Below are 24,064 nucleotides of genomic sequence, written 5' to 3'. Positions count from 1 at the left end.
CACAATATCCATGTGTACGTGTGTGTGTATAGTGCGTATGTTATCGTGTGTGTGTGTCTGTGCCTATGTGTGTGTCTCTTCACAGTCCCCGCTGTTCCATAAGGTGTATTTATATGTTTTTAAAATCTGATTCTACTGCTTGCATCAATTACCTGATGTGGAATAGAGTTCCATGTAGTCATGGCTCTATGTAGTACTGTGCGCCTCCCATAGTCTGTTCTGGACTTGGGGACTGTGAAGAGACCTCTGGTGGCATGTCTTGTGGGGGTATGCATGGGTGTCTGAGCAGTGTGCTAGTCGTTTAAACAGACAGCTCGGTGCATTCAACATGTCAATACCTCTCACAAATACAAGTAGTGATGAAGTCAATCTCCTCCACTTTGAGCCAGGAGAGATTGACATGCATATTATTAATGTTAGCTCTCTGTGTACATCCAAGGGCCAGCTGTGCTGCCCTGTTCTGAGCCAATTGCAATTTTCCTAATTCCCTCTTTGTGGCACCTGACCACACGACTGAACAGTAGTCCAGGTGTGACCAAACTAGGGCCTGTAGGACCTGCCTTGTTGATAGTGCTGTTAAGAAGGTAGAGCAGCGCTTTATTATGGACAGACTTCTCCCCATCTTAGCTACTGTTGTATCAACATGTTTTGACCATGACAGTTTACAATCCAGGGTTACTCCAAGCAGTTTAGTCACCTCAACGTGCTCGATTTCCACATTATTTATTACAGGATTTAGTTGAGGTTTAGGATTTAGTGAATGATTTGTCCCAAATACAATGCTTTTAGTTTTAGAAATATTTAGGACCAACTTATTCCTTGCCACCCATTCTGAAACTAACTGCAGCTCTTTATGTGTTGCAGTCATTTCAGTCGCTGTAGTAGCTGACGTGTATAGTGTTGAGTCATCCACATACATAGACACTCTGGCTTTACTCAAAGCCAGTGGCATGTCAGTAGTAGAGATGGAAAAAAGAAATGGGCCTAGACACCTGCCCTGGGGAATTCCTGATTCTACCTGGATTATGTTGGGGCTGAGATGGGGGCTGTGTCCCAAATGTAAGGTCCTATTTTATTTTTTGCCTGATTCCGTTTTGTTGAGGGTTACTAACAGTTCCCACCGTTTTGTTTTTCAAAATCATTTTATTTTTAATTTTTATAGAAAAACACCACAATTGGATGTTCTAAGTCCACAACAATGCTTCACCCACATCAGGAGATCTCTCATCAGGAGGTATGGTAAAAATCTAATAGATTTTCATTTTTGGGTGTAGTTACTCTTTCATTCAACTGCACACCAGCCAGAGACCTTTGTTTGGTTAGTGATGTTTCTGTAGCTCTCATGTGATTTGCAGAGTTTGCAAAACAAATGGACACTGGATTTATGCAAATAATCATGATATAATTCTGCCAGGTAGGCATAGGCTACTTTGTAGTTAACATTTAATCGAGAAGGTTTTGGGGAAAGCCTTTCCATCTACCAGAAGACAGATTTAATTACATGAGCATCATCGCTACACGGTGACAAACCCAGCCAGGGGCGTTCCTGTTCAGAAAGTGTCAAGAGAATTTCTATCTCTAATTCAACCTAAGCTTGAATCATTACCAGAGGTTGTAAGGCTCTGGTTTTAATCATCAATGATTCAAGGTCCACTAGTATTATCTGTATCTTTATTCATGGAGAGCTCTAGCGCCAAAAACACATACACTCAGTTTTATACCTCCTGAACTTGACTCCTCCCTCCTTTAGGTGGCTTTCTAAACAGTTTCCACCTTCCCCTCCCCCTTGAATATTTAGTACCGCCCCCTCTGTTAGTGGGTTGACACTACATGATAATTCTAACATTTATACTGTATTTGGGGTGAAATCCTTTAGTCATTATTCTTAAAATACAAATTAATCTAACAGAAAGTAGAAGGAAAATACGAGTCACCTGATGCATTTAGTTTTTCTTTATATAAAATTGGGATTCCTTTAGCGTTCTCCGCCCTACAAATGGCACCAGTACTACTTTTGACCAGGGCCCATGCGGCTAAAAGTAGTGCACTATATAGGGAATAGGGTGCCATTCTCTGGTCTAAAGTAGTGCACTATATAGGGAATAGGGTGCCATTCTCTGGTCTAAAGTAGTGCACTATATAGGGAATAGGGTGCCATTCTCTGGTCTAAAGTAGTGCACTATATAGGGAATAGGGTGCCATTCTCTGGTCTAAAGTAATGCACTATATAGGGAATAGGGTGCCATTCTCTGGTCTAAAGTAGTGCACTATATAGGGAATAGGGTGCCATTCTCTGGTCTAAAGTAATGCACTATATAGGGAATAGGGTGCCATTCTCTGGTCTAAAGTAGTGCACTATATAGGGAATAGGGTGCCATTCTTTGGTCTAAAGTAGTGCACTATATAGGGAATAGGGTGCCATTCTCTGGTCTAAAGTAGTGCACTATATAGGGAATAGGGTGCCATTCTTTGGTCTAAAGTAGTGCACTATATAGGGAATAGGGTGCCATTCTTTGGTCTAAAGTAGTGCACTATATAGGGAATAGGGTGCCATTCTCTGGTCTAAAGTAGTGCACTATATAGGGAATAGGGTGCCATTCTCTGGTCTAAAGTAGTGCACTATATAGGGAATAGGGTGCCATTCTCTCATTCTCTGGTCTAAAGTAGTGCACTATATAGGGAATAGGGTGCCATTTGGGACGTAGCTATGTGCTGTACAGCAGGTCTGGGCTTAGCCACTAGGATAGAACCTTCAGGGATTTGCTTTAGATTCCTTAGCATTCATTTCAGAGCAGCATTCATTTCAGAGCAGCATTCATTTCAGAGCAGCATTCATTTCAGAGCAGCATTCATTTCAGAGCAGCATTCATTTCAGAGCAGCATTCATTTCAGAGCAGCATTCATTTCAGAGCAGCATTCATTTCAGAGCAGCATTCATTTCAGAGCAGCATTCATTTCAGAGCAGCATTCATTTCAGAGCAGCATTCATTTCAGAGTTGCTGTTATCATTTCTCTATAGTCTTGAAGGGTCAGTCTGACTCACTGCTGTGATGGACGACGCCAAAATATTTTCCAGTTGGTCTGCATTAAATTAATATCCATTTGTTTATTCGATGGCTGTAACTCTGAGTGTCTGTAGTTGGTACCCCAGGCAGCAGGCAGGTGAGCTGTTTCATAGCAGGGCTGAGGGGTTTATTAAGGAGCTCGTTGTTATGCTTTAAACACACCGACTAGCGTTAGGCTATAGCAGGGCTGAGGGGTTTATTATGGAGCTCGTTGTTATGCTTTAAACACACCGACTAGCGTTAGGCTATAGCAGGGCTGAGGGGTTTATTATGGAGCTCGTTGTTATGCTTTAAACACACCGACTAGCGTTAGGCTATAGCAGGGCTGAGGGGTTTATTATGGAGCTCGTTGTTATGCTTTAAACACACCGACTAGCGTTAGGCTATAGCAGGGCTGAGGGGTTTATTAAGGAGCTCGTTGTTATGCTTTAAACACACCGACTAGCGTTAGGCTATAGCAGGGCTGAGGGGTTTATTATGGAGCTCGTTGTTATGCTTTAAACACACCGACTAGCGTTAGGCTATAGCAGGGCTGAGGGGTTTATTATGGAGCTCGTTGTTATGCTTTAAACACACCGACTAGCGTTAGGCTATAGCAGGGCTGAGGGGTTTATTATGGAGCTCGTTGTTACGCTTTAAACACACCGACTAGCGTTAGGCTATAGCAGGGCTGAGGGGTTTATTATGGAGCTCGTTGTTATGCTTTAAACACACCGACTAGCGTTAGGCTATAGCAGGGCTGAGGGGTTTATTATGGAGCTCGTTGTTATGCTTTAAACACACCGACTAGCGTTAGGCTATAGCAGGGCTGAGGGGTTTATTATGGAGCTCGTTGTTATGCTTTAAACACACCGACTAGCGTTAGGCTATAGCAGGGCTGAGGGGTTTATTATGGAGCTCGTTGTTATGCTTTAAACACACCGACTAGCGTTAGGCTATAGCAGGGCTGAGGGGTTTATTATGGAGCTCGTTGTTATGCTTTAAACACACCGACTAGCGTTAGGCTATAGCAGGGCTGAGGGGTTTATTATGGAGCTCGTTGTTATGCTTTAAACACACCGACTAGCGTTAGGCTATAGCAGGGCTGAGGGGTTTATTATGGAGCTCGTTGTTATGCTTTAAACACACCGACTAGCGTTAGGCTATAGCAGGGCTGAGGGGTTTATTATGGAGCTCGTTGTTATGCTTTAAACACACCGACTAGCGTTAGGCTATAGCAGGGCTGAGGGGTTTATTATGGAGCTCGTTGTTATGCTTTAAACACACCGACTAGCGTTAGGCTATAGCAGGGCTGAGGGGTTTATTATGGAGCTCGTTGTTATGCTTTAAACACACCGACTAGCGTTAGGCTATAGCAGGGCTGAGGGGTTTATTATGGAGCTCGTTGTTATGCTTTAAACACACCGACTAGCGTTAGGCTATAGCAGGGCTGAGGGGTTTATTATGGAGCTCGTTGTTATGCTTTAAACACACCGACTAGCGTTAGGCTATAGCAGGGCTGAGGGGTTTATTATGGAGCTCGTTGTTATGCTTTAAACACACCGACTAGCGTTAGGCTATAGCAGGGCTGAGGGGTTTATTATGGAGCTCGTTGTTATGCTTTAAACACACCGACTAGCGTTAGGCTATAGCAGGGCTGAGGGGTTTATTATGGAGCTCGTTGTTATGCTTTAAACACACCGACTAGCGTTAGGCTATAGCAGGGCTGAGGGGTTTATTATGGAGCTCGTTGTTATGCTTTAAACACACCGACTAGCGTTAGGCTATAGCAGGGCTGAGGGGTTTATTATGGAGCTCGTTGTTATGCTTTAAACACACCGACTAGCGTTAGGCTATAGCAGGGCTGAGGGGTTTATTATGGAGCTCGTTGTTATGCTTTAAACACACCGACTAGCGTTAGGCTATAGCAGGGCTGAGGGGTTTATTATGGAGCTCGTTGTTATGCTTTAAACACACCGACTAGCGTTAGGCTATAGCAGGGCTGAGGGGTTTATTATGGAGCTCGTTGTTATGCTTTAAACACACCGACTAGCGTTAGGCTATAGCAGGGCTGAGGGGTTTATTATGGAGCTCGTTGTTATGCTTTAAACACACCGACTAGCGTTAGGCTATAGCAGGGCTGAGGGGTTTATTATGGAGCTCGTTGTTATGCTTTAAACACACCGACTAGCGTTAGGCTATAGCAGGGCTGAGGGGTTTATTATGGAGCTCGTTGTTATGCTTTAAACACACCGACTAGCGTTAGGCTATAGCAGGGCTGAGGGGTTTATTATGGAGCTCGTTGTTACGCTTTAAACACACCGACTAGCGTTAGGCTATAGCAGGGCTGAGGGGTTTATTATGTAGCTCGTTGTTATGCTTTAAACACACCGACTAGCGTTAGGCTATAGCAGGGCTGAGGGGTTTATTATGGAGCTCGTTGTTATGCTTTAAACACACCGACTAGCGTTAGGCTATAGCAGGGCTGAGGGGTTTATTATGGAGCTCGTTGTTATGCTTTAAACACACCGACTAGCGTTAGGCTATAGCAGGGCTGAGGGGTTTATTATGGAGCTCGTTGTTATGCTTTAAACACACCGACTAGCGTTAGGCTATAGCAGGGCTGAGGGGTTTATTATGGAGCTCGTTGTTATGCTTTAAACACACCGACTAGCGTTAGGCTATAGCAGGGCTGAGGGGTTTATTATGGAGCTCGTTGTTATGCTTTAAACACACCGACTAGCGTTAGGCTATAGCAGGGCTGAGGGGTTTATTATGGAGCTCGTTGTTATGCTTTAAACACACCGACTAGCGTTAGGCTATAGCAGGGCTGAGGGGTTTATTATGGAGCTCGTTGTTACGCTTTAAACACACCGACTAGCGTTAGGCTATAGCAGGGCTGAGGGGTTTATTATGGAGCTCGTTGTTACGCTTTAAACACACCGACTAGCGTTAGGCTATAGCAGGGCTGAGGGGTTTATTATGGAGCTCGTTGTTACGCTTTAAACACACCGACTAGCGTTAGGCTATAGCAGGGCTGAGGGGTTTATTATGGAGCTCGTTGTTACGCTTTAAACACACCGACTAGCGTTAGGCTATAGCAGGGCTGAGGGGTTTATTATGGAGCTCGTTGTTATGCTTTAAACACACCGACTAGCGTTAGGCTATAGCAGGGCTGAGGGGTTTATTATGGAGCTCGTTGTTATGCTTTAAACACACCGACTAGCGTTAGGCTATAGCAGGGCTGAGGGGTTTATTATGGAGCTCGTTGTTATGCTTTAAACACACCGACTAGCGTTAGGCTATAGCAGGGCTGAGGGGTTTATTATGGAGCTCGTTGTTATGCTTTAAACACACCGACTAGCGTTAGGCTATAGCAGGGCTGAGGGGTTTATTATGGAGCTCGTTGTTATGCTTTAAACACACCGACTAGCGTTAGGCTATAGCAGGGCTGAGGGGTTTATTATGGAGCTCGTTGTTATGCTTTAAACACACCGACTAGCGTTAGGCTATAGCAGGGCTGAGGGGTTTATTATGGAGCTCGTTGTTATGCTTTAAACACACCGACTAGCGTTAGGCTATAGCAGGGCTGAGGGGTTTATTATGGAGCTCGTTGTTATGCTTTAAACACACCGACTAGCGTTAGGCTATAGCAGGGCTGAGGGGTTTATTATGGAGCTCGTTGTTATGCTTTAAACACACCGACTAGCGTTAGGCTATAGCAGGGCTGAGGGGTTTATTATGGAGCTCGTTGTTATGCTTTAAACACACCGACTAGCGTTAGGCTATAGCAGGGCTGAGGGGTTTATTATGGAGCTCGTTGTTATGCTTTAAACACACCGACTAGCGTTAGGCTATAGCAGGGCTGAGGGGTTTATTATGGAGCTCGTTGTTATGCTTTAAACACACCGACTAGCGTTAGGCTATAGCAGGGCTGAGGGGTTTATTATGGAGCTCGTTGTTATGCTTTAAACACACCGACTAGCGTTAGGCTATAGCAGGGCTGAGGGGTTTATTATGGAGCTCGTTGTTATGCTTTAAACACACCGACTAGCGTTAGGCTATAGCAGGGCTGAGGGGTTTATTATGGAGCTCGTTGTTATGCTTTAAACACACCGACTAGCGTTAGGCTATAGCAGGGCTGAGGGGTTTATTATGGAGCTCGTTGTTACGCTTTAAACACACCGACTAGCGTTAGGCTATAGCAGGGCTGAGGGGTTTATTATGGAGCTCGTTGTTACGCTTTAAACACACCGACTAGCGTTAGGCTATAGCAGGGCTGAGGGGTTTATTATGGAGCTCGTTGTTACGCTTTAAACACACCGACTAGCGTTAGGCTATAGCAGGGCTGAGGGGTTTATTATGGAGCTCGTTGTTACGCTTTAAACACACCGACTAGCGTTAGGCTATAGCAGGGCTGAGGGGTTTATTATGGAGCTCGTTGTTATGCTTTAAACACACCGACTAGCGTTAGGCTATAGCAGGGCTGAGGGGTTTATTATGGAGCTCGTTGTTATGCTTTAAACACACCGACTAGCGTTAGGCTATAGCAGGGCTGAGGGGTTTATTATGGAGCTCGTTGTTATGCTTTAAACACACCGACTAGCGTTAGGCTATAGCAGGGCTGAGGGGTTTATTATGGAGCTCGTTGTTACGCTTTAAACACACCGACTAGCGTTAGGCTATAGCAGGGCTGAGGGGTTTATTATGGAGCTCGTTGTTACGCTTTAAACACACCGACTAGCGTTAGGCTATAGCAGGGCTGAGGGGTTTATTATGGAGCTCGTTGTTATGCTTTAAACACACCGACTAGCGTTAGGCTATAGCAGGGCTGAGGGGTTTATTATGTAGCTCGTTGTTATGCTTTAAACACACCGACTAGCGTTAGGCTATAGCAGGGCTGAGGGGTTTATTATGGAGCTCGTTGTTATGCTTTAAACACACCGACTAGCGTTAGGCTATAGCAGGGCTGAGGGGTTTATTATGGAGCTCGTTGTTATGCTTTAAACACACCGACTAGCGTTAGGCTATAGCAGGGCTGAGGGGTTTATTATGGAGCTCGTTGTTATGCTTTAAACACACCGACTAGCGTTAGGCTATAGCAGGGCTGAGGGGTTTATTATGGAGCTCGTTGTTATGCTTTAAACACACCGACTAGCGTTAGGCTATAGCAGGGCTGAGGGGTTTATTATGGAGCTCGTTGTTATGCTTTAAACACACCGACTAGCGTTAGGCTATAGCAGGGCTGAGGGGTTTATTATGGAGCTCGTTGTTATGCTTTAAACACACCGACTAGCGTTAGGCTATAGCAGGGCTGAGGGGTTTATTATGGAGCTCGTTGTTATGCTTTAAACACACCGACTAGCGTTAGGCTATAGCAGGGCTGAGGGGTTTATTATGGAGCTCGTTGTTATGCTTTAAACACACCAACTAGCGTTAGGCTATAGCAGGGCTGAGGGGTTTATTATGGAGCTCGTTGTTATGCTTTAAACACACCGACTAGCGTTAGGCTATAGCAGGGCTGAGGGGTTTATTATGGAGCTCGTTGTTATGCTTTAAACACACCGACTAGCGTTAGGCTATAGCAGGGCTGAGGGGTTTATTATGGAGCTCGTTGTTACGCTTTAAACACACCGACTAGCGTTAGGCTATAGCAGGGCTGAGGGGTTTATTATGGAGCTCGTTGTTACGCTTTAAACACACCGACTAGCGTTAGGCTATAGCAGGGCTGAGGGGTTTATTATGGAGCTCGTTGTTACGCTTTAAACACACCGACTAGCGTTAGGCTATAGCAGGGCTGAGGGGTTTATTATGGAGCTCGTTGTTACGCTTTAAACACACCGACTAGCGTTAGGCTATAGCAGGGCTGAGGGGTTTATTATGGAGCTCGTTGTTATGCTTTAAACACACCGACTAGCGTTAGGCTATAGCAGGGCTGAGGGGTTTATTATGGAGCTCGTTGTTATGCTTTAAACACACCGACTAGCGTTAGGCTATAGCAGGGCTGAGGGGTTTATTATGGAGCTCGTTGTTATGCTTTAAACACACCGACTAGCGTTAGGCTATAGCAGGGCTGAGGGGTTTATTATGGAGCTCGTTGTTACGCTTTAAACACACCGACTAGCGTTAGGCTATAGCAGGGCTGAGGGGTTTATTATGGAGCTCGTTGTTACGCTTTAAACACACCGACTAGCGTTAGGCTATAGCAGGGCTGAGGGGTTTATTATGGAGCTCGTTGTTATGCTTTAAACACACCGACTAGCGTTAGGCTATAGCAGGGCTGAGGGGTTTATTATGTAGCTCGTTGTTATGCTTTAAACACACCGACTAGCGTTAGGCTATAGCAGGGCTGAGGGGTTTATTATGGAGCTCGTTGTTATGCTTTAAACACACCGACTAGCGTTAGGCTATAGCAGGGCTGAGGGGTTTATTATGGAGCTCGTTGTTATGCTTTAAACACACCGACTAGCGTTAGGCTATAGCAGGGCTGAGGGGTTTATTATGGAGCTCGTTGTTATGCTTTAAACACACCGACTAGCGTTAGGCTATAGCAGGGCTGAGGGGTTTATTATGGAGCTCGTTGTTATGCTTTAAACACACCGACTAGCGTTAGGCTATAGCAGGGCTGAGGGGTTTATTATGGAGCTCGTTGTTATGCTTTAAACACACCGACTAGCGTTAGGCTATAGCAGGGCTGAGGGGTTTATTATGGAGCTCGTTGTTATGCTTTAAACACACCGACTAGCGTTAGGCTATAGCAGGGCTGAGGGGTTTATTATGGAGCTCGTTGTTATGCTTTAAACACACCGACTAGCGTTAGGCTATAGCAGGGCTGAGGGGTTTATTATGGAGCTCGTTGTTATGCTTTAAACACACCGACTAGCGTTAGGCTATAGCAGGGCTGAGGGGTTTATTATGGAGCTCGTTGTTATGCTTTAAACACACCGACTAGCGTTAGGCTATAGCAGGGCTGAGGGGTTTATTATGGAGCTCGTTGTTACGCTTTAAACACACCGACTGCGTCATCGCGCAAAATAGTATGCAGCATCATCTAGATATGTGTGCAACAAAAGTTCAGCATTCACCTTCTGTTACCATTTCTGTCAACCCGTTTTACACATACAGTTTGACGCATACGTTCGTATACAACACACAGAACGCACTGCAACTGCCTCTGCAACACAATGCTGCAGTTGCTGCGTAATGACGCAGTTGGTGTGTTCAAAGCGTTAGGCTATAGCAGTGGTGTGTTCAAAGCGTTAGGCTATAGCAGTGGTGTGTTCAAAGCGTTAGGCTATAGCAGTGGTGTGTTCAAAGCGTTAGGCTATAGCAGTGGTGTGTTCAAAGCGTCAGGCTATAGCAGTGATGTGTTCAAAGCATTAGGCTATAGCAGTGGTGTGTTCAAAGCGTTAGGCTATAGCAGTGGTGTGTTCAAAGCGTTAGGCTATAGCAGTGGTGTGTTCAAAGTGTTTAGGCTATAGCAGTGGTGTGTTCAAAGCGTTAGGCTATAGCAGTGGTGTGTTCAAAGCGTTAGGCTATAGCAGTGGTGTGTTCAAAGCGTTAGGCTATAGCAGTGGTGTGTTCAAAGCGTTATGCTATAGCAGTGGTGTGTTCAAAGCGTTAGGCTATAGCAGTGGTGTGTTCAAAGCGTTAGGCTATAGCAGTGGTGTGTTCAAAGTGTTTAGGATATAGCAGTGGTGTGTTCAAAGCGTTAGGCTATAGCAGTGGTGTGTTCAAAGCGTTAGGCTATAGCAGTGGTGTGTTCAAAACGTTAGGCTATAGCAGTGGTGTGTTCAAAGCTTTAGGCTATAGCAGTGGTGTGTTCAAAGCGTTAGGCTATAGCAGTGGTGTGTTCAAAGCGTTAGGCTATAGCAGTGGTGTGTTCAAAGCGTTAGGCTATAGCAGTGGTGTGTTCAAAGCGTTATGCTATAGCAGTGGTGTGTTCAAAGCGTTAGGCTATAGCAGTGGTGTGTTCAAAGCGTTAGGCTATAGCAGTGGTGTGTTCAAAGCGTTAGGCTATAGCAGTGGTGTGTTCAAAGCGTTAGGCTATAGCAGTGGTGTGTTCAAAGCGTTAGGCTATAGCAGTGGTGTGTTCAAAGCGTTAGGCTATAGCAGTGGTGTGTTCAAAGCGTTAGGCTATAGCAGTGGTGTGTTCAAAGCGTTAGGCTATAGCAGTGGTGTGTTCAAAGCGTTAGGCTATAGCAGTGGTGTGTTCAAAGCGTTAGGCTATAGCAGTGGTGTGTTCAAAGCGTTAGGCTATAGCAGTGCTGAGGGGTTTATTATTGTGCTTATCATGCTTATTGGTCGATTTGCATAATTTATTGGAATTCATTTGGTGTTTTGTTAGTCGTCATGTATCTTAATCACGTGCACATCATACAGGAGAGGAATATCACCTGCCAGACAGCATACAGAGACTAGTTAGAGGAGAGGAATATCACCTGTCAGACAGCATACAGAGACTAGTTAGAGAGGAATATCCTACCACCTGTCAGACAGCATACAGAGACTAGTTAGAGGAGAGGAATATCCTACCACCTGTCAGACAGCATACAGAGACTAGTTAGAGGAGAGGAATATCACCTGTCAGACAGCATACAGAGACTAGTTAGAGGAGAGGAATATCCTACCACCTGTCAGACAGCATACAGAGACTAGTTAGAGGAGAGGAATATCCTACCACCTGTCAGACAGCATACATAGACTAGTTAGAGGAGAGGAATATCCTACCACCTGTCAGACAGCATACAGAGACTAGTTAGAGGAGAGGAATATCCTACCACCTGTCAGACAGCATACAGAGACTAGTTAGAGGAGAGGAATATCCTACCACCTGTCAGACAGCATACAGAGACTAGTTAGAGGAGAGGAATATCCTACCACCTGTCAGACAGCATACAGAGACTAGTTAGAGGAGAGGAATATCACCTGTCAGACAGCATACAGAGACTAGTTAGAGGAGAGGAATATCCTACCACCTGTCAGACAGCATACAGAGACTAGTTAGAGGAGAGGAATATCCTACCACCTGTCAGACAGCATACAGAGACTAGTTAGAGGAGAGGAATATCCTACCACCTGTCAGACAGCATACAGAGACTAGTTAGAGGAGAGGAATATCACCTGTCAGACAGCATACAGAGACTAGTTAGAGGAGAGGAATATCCTACCACCTGTCAGACAGCATACAGAGACTAGTTAGAGGAGAGGAATATCCTACCACCTGTCAGACAGCATACAGAGACTAGTTAGAGGAGAGGAATATCACCTGTCAGACAGCATACAGAGACTAGTTAGAGGAGAGGAATATCCTACCACCTGTCAGACAGCATACAGAGACTAGTTAGAGGAGAGGAATATCCTACCACCTGTCAGACAGCATACAGAGACTAGTTAGAGGAGAGGAATATCACCTGTCAGACAGCATACAGAGACTAGTTAGAGGAGAGGAATATCCTACCACCTGTCAGACAGCATACAGAGACTAGTTAGAGGAGAGGAATATCACCTGTCAGACAGCATACAGAGACTAGTTAGAGGAGAGGAATATCACCTGTCAGACAGCATACAGAGACTAGTTAGAGGAGAGGAATATCACCTGTCAGACAGCATACAGAGACTAGTTAGAGGAGAGGAATATCCTACCACCTGTCAGACAGCATACAGAGACTAGTTAGAGGAGAGGAATATCCTACCACCTGTCAGACAGCATACAGAGACTAGTTAGAGGAGAGGACTATCCTACCACCTGTCAGACAGCATACAGAGACTAGTTAGAGGAGAGGAATATCCTACCACCTGTCAGACAGCATACAGAGACTAGTTAGAGGAGATGAATATCCTACCACCTGTCAGACAGCATACAGAGACTAGTTAGAGGAGAGGAATATCCTACCACCTGTCAGACAGCATACAGAGACTAGTTAGAGGAGAGGAATATCACCTGTCAGACAGCATACAGAGACTAGTTAGAGGAGAGGAATATCACCTGTCAGACAGCATACAGAGACTAGTTAGAGGAGAGGAATATCCTACCACCTGTCAGACAGCATACAGAGACTAGTTAGAGGAGAGGAATATCCTACCACCTGTCAGACAGCATACAGAGACTAGTTAGAGAGGAATATCCTACCACCTGTCAGACAGCATACAGAGACTAGTTAGAGGAGAGGAATATCACCTGTCAGACAGCATACAGAGACTAGTTAGAGGAGAGGAATATCCTACCACCTGTCAGACAGCATACAGAGACTAGTTAGAGGAGAGGAATATCCTACCACCTGTCAGACAGCATACAGAGACTAGTTAGAGGAGAGGAATATCACCTGTCAGACAGCATACAGAGACTAGTTAGAGGAGAGGAATATCCTACCACCTGTCAGACAGCATACAGAGACTAGTTAGAGGAGAGGAATATCCTACCACCTGTCAGACAGCATACAGAGACTAGTTAGAGGAGAGGAATATCCTACCACCTGTCAGACAGCATACAGAGACTAGTTAGAGGAGAGGAATATCCTACCACCTGTCAGACAGCATACAGAGACTAGTTAGAGGAGAGGAATATCACCTGTCAGACAGCATACAGAGACTAGTTAGAGGAGAGGAATATCCTACCACCTGTCAGACAGCATACAGAGACTAGTTAGAGGAGAGGAATATCCTACCACCTGTCAGACAGCATACAGAGACTAGTTAGAGGAGAGGAATATCCTACCACCTGTCAGACAGCATACAGAGACTAGTTAGAGGAGAGGAATATCCTACCACCTGTCAGACAGCATACAGAGACTAGTTAGAGGAGAGGAATATCCTACCACCTGTCAGACAGCATACAGAGACTAGTTAGAGAGGAATATCCTACCACCTGTCAGACAGCATACAGAGACTAGTTAGAGGAGAGGAATATCCTACCACCTGTCAGACAGCATACAGAGACTAGTTAGAGAGGAATATCCTACCACCTGTCAGACAGCATACAGAGACTAGTTAGAGGAGAGGAATATCCTACCACCTGTCAGACAGCATACAGAGACTAGTTAGAGGAGAGGAATATCACCTGTCAGACAGCATACAGAGACTAGTTAGAGGAGAGGAATATCCTACCACCTGTCAGACAGCATACAGAGACTAGTTAGAGGAGAGGAATATCCTACCACCTGTCAGACAGCATACAGAGACTAGTTAGAGGAGAGGAATATCACCTGTCAGACAGCATACAGAGACTAGTTAGAGGAGAGGAATATCACCTGTCAGACAGCATACAGAGACTAGTTAGAGGAGAGGAATATCACCTGTCAGACAGCATACAGAGACTAGTTAGAGGAGAGGAATATCCTACCACCTGTCAGACAGCATACAGAGACTAGTTAGAGGAGAGGAATATCCTACCACCTGTCAGACAGCATACAGAGACTAGTTAGAGGAGAGGAATATCCTACCACCTGTCAGACAGCATACAGAGACTAGTTAGAGAGGAATATCACCTGTCAGACAGCATACAGAGACTAGTTAGAGGAGAGGAATATCCTACCACCTGTCAGACAGCATACAGAGACTAGTTAGAGGAGAGGAATATCACCTGTCAGACAGCATACAGAGACTAGTTAGAGGAGAGGAATATCACCTGTCAGACAGCATACAGAGACTAGTTAGAGGAGAGGAATATCACCTGTCAGACAGCATACAGAGACTAGTTAGAGGAGAGGAATATCCTACCACCTGTCAGACAGCATACAGAGACTAGTTAGAGGAGAGGAATATCCTACCACCTGTCAGACAGCATACAGAGACTAGTTAGAGGAGAGGAATATCCTACCACCTGTCAGACAGCATACAGAGACTAGTTAGAGGAGAGGAATATCCTACCACCTGTCAGACAGCATACAGAGACTAGTTAGAGGAGAGGAATATCACCTGTCAGACAGCATACAGAGACTAGTTAGAGGAGAGGAATATCCTACCACCTGTCAGACAGCATACAGAGACTAGTTAGAGAGGAATATCCTACCACCTGTCAGACAGCATACAGAGACTAGTTAGAGGAGAGGAATATCACCTGTCAGACAGCATACAGAGACTAGTTAGAGGAGAGGAATATCACCTGTCAGACAGCATACAGAGACTAGTTAGAGGAGAGGAATATCACCTGTCAGACAGCATACAGAGACTAGTTAGAGGAGAGGAATATCCTACCACCTGTCAGACAGCATACAGAGACTAGTTAGAGGAGAGGAATATCCTACCACCTGTCAGACAGCATACAGAGACTAGTTAGAGGAGAGGAATATCCTACCACCTGTCAGACAGCATACAGAGACTAGTTAGAGGAGAGGAATATCCTACCACCTGTCAATTCATATAGTCCTTATTATATCCTGTTATATTTCTACATAAGTATTCAGACCCTTTGCTATGAGACTCGAAATTGAGCTCAAGTGCCTCCTGTTCCCATGGATCATCCTTGAGATGTTTCTACAACTTGATTTGGAGTCCACCTGTGGTAAATTCAATTGATTGGACATGATTTGGAAAGGCACACACCTGTCTATATAAGGTCCCACAGTTGACAGTGCATGTCAAAGCAAAAACCAAGCCATGAGGTCGAAGGAATTGTCTGTAGAGCTCCGAGACAGGATTGTGTCGAGGCACAGATCTGGGGAAGGGTACCAAAAAATGTCTGCAGCATTGAAGGTCTCCAAGAACACAGTGGCCTCCATCATTCTTAAATGGAAGAAGTTTGGAACCACCAAGAATCTTCCTAGAGCTGGCCGCCCGGCCAAACTGAGCAATCGGGGGAGAAGGGCCTTGGTCAGGGAGGGGACCAAGAACCCGATGGTCTCTCTGACAGAGCTCCAGAGTTCCTCTGTGGAGATGGGAGAACCTTCCAGAAGGACAACCATCTCTGCAGCACTCCACCAATCAGGCCTTTATGGTAGAGTGGCCAGACGGAAGCCACTCCTCAGTAAAAGGCACATGACAGCCCACTTGGAGTTTGTCAAAAGGCACCTAAAGACTCTCAGACCATGGGAACAAGATTATCTGGTCTGATGAAACCAAGTCTGAACTCTTTGGCCTGAATGTCAAGCGTCACATCTGGAGGAAACCAGGCACCATCCCTACGGTGAAGCATGGTGGTGGCAGCATCATGCTGTGGGGATGTTTTTCAGCGGCAGGGACTGGGAGACTAGCCAGGATCAAGAGAAAGATGAACGGAGCAAAGTACAGAGAGATCCTTGATGAAATCCTGCTCCAGAGCGCTCAGGACCGCCGACTGGGGTGAAGGTTCACCTTCTGGCCCAGCCAGAGCCCGGACTTGAACCCGATCGAACATCTCTGGAGAGACCTGAAAATAGCTGTGCAGCGACGCTCCCCATCCAATCTGACATAGCTTGAGAGGATCTGCAGAGAAGAATGGGAGAAACTCCACAAATACAGGTGTGCCAAGCTTGCAGCGTCATACCCAAGAAGACTCAAGGCTGTAATCGTTGCCAAATGTGCTTCAACAAAGTAGTGAGTAAAGGGTCTGAATACTTATGTAAATGTGATATTACATTATTTATATCGGTTTTTCAATTTCTTTATCGGCTAACGGAAACCCTGGTTGGTGTGTGTGTGGACTGAGACTGACCAATGAGAGAGAACGTTCAGTTGTTTCCAGGCAGAGCTATGCTCCTGGGCCTCAGCTGTCAATCTATTTTCCCTGACCCTGGCTAATTAGTGAACCCCAGTGTGTTAGACTCATCTCATTCTGCTGCTGTGGGTGTCTGTTAGCCCGGTCCAACATGTCTGTTTGGCCCTGCAGCTGAGCTAAATTTAGACTCTGCTGCTGCTGCGTTCCTCCGCCTCACTTCCCTTCCCTGTCCCCTGGCTGCCTGTTCCCCTGGCTGCCTGTTCCCCTGGCTGGCTGTTCCCCTGGCTGCCTGTTCCCCTGGCTGCCTGTTCCCCTGGCTGCCTGTTCCCCTGGCTGCCTGTTCCCCTGGCTGCCTGTTCCCCTGGCTGCCTGTTCCCCTGGCTGGCTGGTTCCCCTGGCTGCCTGTTCCCCTGGCTGCCTGTTCCCCTGGCTGGCTGAGGAGAAGAGAGGAGAGGGACTGGTCTCCTCTTCTGTGTGACTGGCGCCGTAACCAAATAGCCCTGTAGTACGTCTGTGTGTTAGAAGTAGCCTATATCTGACTGTCAGAGTGGAAATATACATGTGCTCATTGAGTCCCAGTGTGTGACGTGGCAAAACACCAGTATTGTATTCCACAGGAGAGTATTGACAAGGCAGGCACCAGGCCTTGGTCAGAGTACTGAGGGTGTTTCTGATACTGGGGGTGACCCAAGCTCTATCAGCAGCACAGGTTCTGCCTGGAGCCTGGAGCTGTCCTCTAGCCTGGTGGAAACAGTCTGGTGGAAACAGCCTGGTGGAAACAGTCTGGTGGAAACAGCCTGGTGGAAACAGCCTGGTGGAAACAGCCTGATCTAGCCTGGTGGAAACAGCCTGGTGGAAACAGTCTGATCTACTGATCTAGCCTGGTGGAAACAGCCTGGTGGAAACAGCCTGATCTAGCCTGGTGGAAACAGCCTGGTGGAAACAGCCTGATCTAGCCTGGTGGAAACAGCCTGGTCTAGCCTGGTGGAAACAGTCTGGTGGAAACAGTCTGATCTACTGATCTAGCCTGGTGGAAACAGCCTGGTGGAAACAGCCTGGTGGAAACAGCCTGGTGGAAACAGCCTGGTGGAAACAGCCTGGTGGAAACAGCCTGGTGGAAACAGCCTGGTCTAGCCTGGTGGAAACAGCCTGATCTAGCCTGGTGGAAACAGCCTGATCTAGCCTGGTGGAAACAGCCTGGTGGAAACAGCCTGATCTAGCCTGGTGGAAACAGCCTGGTGGAAACAGCCTGATCTAGCCTGGTGGAAACAGCCTGGTGGAAACAGCCTGGTGGAAACAGCCTGGTGGAAACAGCCTGGTGGAAACAGCCTGGTGGAAACAGCCTGATCTAGCCTGGTGGAAACAGCCTGGTGGAAACAGCCTGATCTAGCCTGGTGGAAACAGCCTGGTGGAAACAGCCTGGTGGAAACAGCCTGGTGGAAACAGTCTGATCTAGCCTGGTGGAAACAGTCTGGTGGAAACAGTCTGATCTACTGATCTAGCCTGGTGGAAACAGCCTGGTGGAAACAGCCTGGTGGAAACAGCCTGGTGGAAACAGCCTGGTGGAAACAGCCTGGTGGAAACAGCCTGGTCTAGCCTGGTGGAAACAGCCTGGTGGAAACAGCCTGATCTAGCCTGGTGGAAACAGCCTGATCCAGCCTGGTGGAAACAGCCTGGTGGAAACAGCCTGGTGGAAACAGCCTGATCTAGCCTGGTGGAAACAGCCTGGTGGAAACAGCCTCTAGACCGCTAGAGCTGCCCTCCCCTCATCCCTCCCTCTCAGCCTCTAGACTGCTAGAGCTGCCCTCCCCTCATCCCTCCCTCCCAGCCTCTAGACCGCTAGAGCTGCCCTCCCCTCATCCCTCCCTCCCAGCCTCTAGACTGCTAGAGCTGCCCTCCCCTCATCCCTCCCTCCCAGCCTCTAGACCGCTAGAGCTGCCCTCCCCTCATCCCTCCCTCCCAGCCTCTAGACTGCTAGAGCTGCCCTCCCCTCATCCCTCCCTCTCAGCCTCTAGACTGCTAGAGCTGCCCTCCCCTCATCCCTCCCTCTCAGCCTCTAGACTGCTAGAGCTGCCCTCCCCTCACCCCTCCCTCTCAGCCTCTAGACCGCTAGAGCTGCCCTCCCCTCATCCCTCCCTCTCAGCCTCTAGACTGCTAGAGCTGCCCTCCCCTCATCCCTCCCTCTCAGCCTCTAGACCGCTAGAGCTGCCCTCCCCTCATCCCTCCCTCCCAGCCTCTAGACTGCTAGAGCTGCCCTCCCCTCATCCCTCCCTCCCAGCCTCTAGACTGCTAGAGCTGCCCTCCCCTCATCCCTCCCTCCCAGCCTCTAGACTGCTAGAGCTGCCCTCCCCTCATCCCTCCCTCTCAGCCTCTAGACTGCTAGAGCTGCCCTCCCCTCATCCCTCCCTCCCAGCCTCTAGACTGCTAGAGCTGCCCTCCCCTCATCCCTCCCTCTCAGCCTCTAGACCGCTAGAGCTGCCCTCCCCTCATCCCTCCCTCCCAGCCTCTAGACCGCTAGAGCTGCCCTCCCCTCATCCCTCCCTCCCAGCCTCTAGACCGCTAGAGCTGCCCTCCCCTCATCCCTCCCTCTCAGCCTCTAGACTGCTAGAGCTGCCCTCCCCTCATCCCTCCCTCCCAGCCTCTAGACTGCTAGAGCTGCCCTCCCCTCATCCCTCCCTCCCAGCCTCTAGACCGCTAGAGCTGCCCTCCCCTCATCCCTCCCTCTCAGCCTCTAGACCGCTAGAGCTGCCCTCCCCTCATCCCTCCCTCCCAGCCTCTAGACCGCTAGAGCTGCCCTCCCCTCATCCCTCCTTCTCAGCCTCTAGACCGCTAGAGCTGCCCTCCCCTCATCCCTCCTTCTCAGCCTCTAGACCGCTAGAGCTGCCCTCCCCTCACCCCTCCCTCTCTCTGTCTGTTTATTTAGCTGAGACAGCCTTCAACAGGATACACCATATAACAGGCCAGAAGCCATTTAGTGAACACATCAATGAACCCCTCAAATCAAATGTTATTTGACACATGCTTGGTAAACAACAGGTCTAGACTAACAGTGTAATTTTGATGGGCTCTTCACAACAATACAGACAGAAAAATAGAAAAAAAATAGAGAACAACATAACACAAAGAGAAACGATAACTTGTCTATATACACAGGGTGCCAGTACCGAGACGATGTGTAGGGGTACGAGGTAATAACTAGGCTATATACACAGGGTACCAGTACTGAGACGATGTGCAGGGGTACGAGGTAATAACATGGCTATATACACAGGGTACCAGTACCGAGACGATGTGCAGGGGTACGAGGTAATAACTTGGCTATATACACAGGGTACCAGTACCGAGACGATGTGTAGGGGTACGAGGTAATAACTAGGCTATATACACAGGGTACCAGTACCGAGACGATGTGCAGGGGTACGAGGTAATAACTAGGCTATATACACAGGGTACCAGTACCGAGACGATGTGTAGGGGTACGAGGTAATAACTAGGCTATATACACAGGGTACCAGTACCGAGACGATGTGCAGGGGTACGAGGTAATAACTAGGCTATAAACACAGGGTACCAGTACTGAGACGATGTGTAGGGGTACGAGGTAATAACTTGGCTATATACACAGGGTACCAGTACTGAGACGATGTGTAGGGGTACGAGGTAATAACTTGGCTATATACACAGGGTACCAGTACCGAGACGATGTGCAGGGGTACGAGGTAATAACTTGGCTATATACACAGGGTACCAGAACCGAGACGATGTGCAGGGGTACGAGGTATTTGAGGTAAATATTTGTACAGGCTTTGGTTTTCCATTTATATTTCGAGGTTGGACGTTAGCACGTGGGGCTCACCGATTGGTCAGTGTGTTATAACTAGGGCTGTTAGGTGACCGTATTACCGCCACACCGGCAACCCTACCTCATTATGGAGTCCTGCTCTGACCCGTTATGGAGTCCTGCTCTGACCCGTTATGGAGTCCTGCTCTGACCCGTTATGGAGTCCTGCTCTGACCCGTTATGGAGTCCTGCTCTGACCCGTTATGGAGTCCTGCTCTGACCCGTTATGGAGTCCTGCTCTGACCCGTTATGGAGTCCTGCTCTGACCCGTTATGGAGTCCTGCTCTGACCCGTTATGGAGTCCTGCTCTGACCCGTTATGGAGTCCTGCTCTGACCCATTATGGAGTCAGGTTTGTAGGCCTACTTGCTCGCACACGCCTTTTCAGTTCTGCCCACAAATATTCTATAGGATTGAGGTCAGGGCTTTGTGATGGCCACTCCAATATCTTGACTTTGTTGTCCTTAAGCCATTTTGCCACAACTTTGGAAGTATGCTTGGGGTCATTGTCCATTTGGAAGACCCATTTGCGACCAAGCTTTAACTTCCTGATTGATGTCTTGAGATGTTGCTTCAATATATCCACATAATGTTCCTTCCTCATGATGCCATCTATTTTGTGAAGTGCACCAATCCCTCCTGCAGCAAAGCACCCCCACAGCATGATGCTGCCACCCCCGTACTTCACGGTTGGGATGGTGTTCTTCGACTTGCAAGCACCCCCTTTTTCCTCCAAACATAACAATGGTCATTATGGCCAAACAGTTCTATTTTTGTTTCATCAGACCAGAGGACATTTCTCCAAAAAGTATGATCTTTGTCCCCATGTGCAGTTGCAAACCGTAGTCTGGCTTTTTTTATGGCAGTTTTGGAGCAGTGGCTTCTTCCTTGCTGAGCAGCCTTTCAGGTTATGTCGATATAGGACTTGTTTTACTGTGGATATAGATACTTTTGTACCTGTTTCCTTCAGCATCTTCACAAAGCCATGACATCATTTTCTGGAATTTTCCAAGCTGTTTAAAGGCACAGTCAATTTAGTGTACGTAAACTTCTGACCCACTGGAATTGTGATGCAGTGAGTTATAAGTTAAATAATCTGTCTGTAAACAATTGTTGGAAAAATTACTTGTGTCATGCACAAAGTAGATGTCCTAACCGACTTGCCAAAACTATAGTTTGTTAACAAGAAATGTGTCGAATGGTTGAAAAACAAGTTGTAATGACTCCAACCTAAGTGTATGTAAACTTCCGACTTCAACTGTAGATCCTCTCCATACCAACCAACCTGACTGACTGACTCTGTTTGTTCTCTCATTTTCTAGGTGACTGAGCGAGCGACAGATGTGTGACATCACGGATACCCAGCTTTTTCACCTGGTGGACATCTGAACTCTGGAAGAGTGAGGTAAGATGAGAGGTCAGGGGTGAAGGACCAGCCTGGATGCCAGCCTGATGTTTTCATCTCACTCCACTAAGTAAAAAAAAAACTTTACAATTGTCTCAGTCGTGTCTTATAATGGCAGGGCTCTGCAGTCCATATTGGGGGCCTATACTCCTAAATATTTTGCTATCTGGAATTTTTATTTGAGAGCACCAGTACACTTAGAAAAAAAATCAGCAAAAAGGTAAAAATAGTTGTACTGGTTTCTTCGCTGTCCCGTAGCCTCGGTAGTATGCAAACATGAGGGGGCACTAGGGCTGTCCCCGATAAAAAAATAAAATAAAATGTCGACATAGAGTGGGCTGTCCTTTCGATTAAGCCTATGTGTTTTAATAAAAGCAACTATATTTTGAGATACGAAGATGTTATTATAATTTAAATGGAACTGTTACTCCGTCCTGTAAAGTATCAACTGGGTCCGGCCAGAAGCTTACGCTAGCAAACTTGCAACATTGTATCAACTATTCTGGGCCTCAGTTTCCAGCGCCAGTGAGCTCCAGACAGACACTGTTGTATTTGCGCTAATTTGCTTCTTGGGATAAGAAGTAATCAGGAATTTTATGATGTTTCCACTGGATCAGAGCATTACATTTTTCCCTTTAACTTTGAGGCTGGTTTACATGCTGTTTGAGAAGCTCCACAGCTCATTAAGACAATCAGAAATACAATCAGACATCCCCAAATGGGCAAATGTATACATTTGTAGCCTAGGCCTACTTCTGTGTCCTTACTCAACATTGACAGGAGCCCTCCAAACAGAAGACAACAAATAAATGGAATGAAATAAACCAAACTTATTTCTCACAAGACAATAGGCTCTGTAAACAACTTGTCCACTCTGACAATGAGAACGGTAAACGACTTATAATAATATATTGAATGCATTAACAGAAATGACCTTCACCATACGTTGTAGGTTAGACATTATGGGGAGTAACTGGTGATATACACTGAGTGTACAAAACATTAGTAACACCTGCTCTTTCCATGACATACAGTGCATTCGGAAAGTATTCATACCCCTTCACTTTTTCCAAATTTTGTTACGTTAGTCTTATTCTAAAATGGATTACATCGTTTTTCCCCCTCATCAATCTACACACAATACCCCATAATGACAAAGCAAAAACTGGTTATTAGATTATTATTTTTTAAAGAAAAAAAGGAAACTTCGCCACTCAAGGACATTCAGAGACTTGTCCCGAAGCCACTCCTGCGTTGTCTTGGATGTGTGCTTAGGGGCATTGTCCTGTTGGAAGGTGAACCTTCGCCCCAGTCTGAGGTCCTGAGCGCTCTGGAGCCGGTTTTCATCAAGGATCTCTCTACTCCGTTAATCTTTCCCTCGATCCTGACTGGTCTACCAGTCCCTGCCGCTGAAAAACATCCCCACAGCATGATGGTGCCACCACCATGCTTCACAGTATGGATGGTGCCAGGTTTCCTCCAGAAGTGACGCTTGGCATTCAAATCAAATCAAATCAAATTGTATTTGTCATATGCGCTGAATACAACAGGTGTAGACCTTAACCAACAATGCAGTTCAAGAAATAGTTAAGAAAATATTTACTAAATAAACTAAAGTAAAACATTCTAAATAAAAAAAGTAACACAATAAAATAACAATACCGAGGTTATATACAGGGGGTACTGAGGACAGAGTTCAGACTTGGTTTCATCAGACCAGAGAATCTTGGTTTCTCATGGTCTGAGACTCCTTTAGGTGCCTGTTGGCAAACTCCAAGTGGGCTGTCATGTGCCTTTTACTGAGGAGTGACTTCCATCTGGCCACTCTAGCATATAGGCCTGATTGGTGGAGTGCTGCGGAGATGGTTTTCCTTCTGGAAGGTTCTCCCATCTCCACAGAGGAACTCTGGAGCTCTGTCAGAGTGACCATCGGGTTCTTGGTCACCTCCCTGACCAAAGCCCTTCTCCCCCGATTGCTCAGTTTGGCCGGGCGTCCAGCTCTAGGAAGAGTCTTGGTGGTTCCAAACTTCTTCCATTTAAGAATGATGGAGGCCACTGTGTTCTTGGGGACCTTCAATGCTGCAGAAATGTTTTGGTACCCTTCCCCAGATATGTACCTCAACACAATCCTGTCTCTGAGCT

At 46.7% G+C, this 24,064-nt stretch overlaps 1 protein-coding gene across 1 annotated transcript in view; it reads left to right on the top strand.

Moving 5' to 3' along the window:
- LOC311143710 (hyccin 2-like) overlaps positions 1–24,064 on the top strand; it is a 161,344-nt gene that overhangs the window by 20,508 nt on the left and 116,772 nt on the right. Inside the window, exon 2 of the mRNA XM_084179578.1 lies at positions 21,840–21,922. The gene's annotated coding sequence lies outside the window, so the exon portion shown is untranslated. The remainder of the gene's footprint in view (positions 1–21,839; positions 21,923–24,064) is intronic.

This window comes from Coregonus lavaretus (assembly GCF_964263955.1).
Source record: "Coregonus lavaretus genome assembly, chromosome: 16".
Lineage (NCBI taxonomy): Eukaryota > Metazoa > Chordata > Actinopteri > Salmoniformes > Salmonidae > Coregonus > Coregonus lavaretus.
This window is presented reverse-complemented; position numbering and strand designations above follow the sequence as displayed.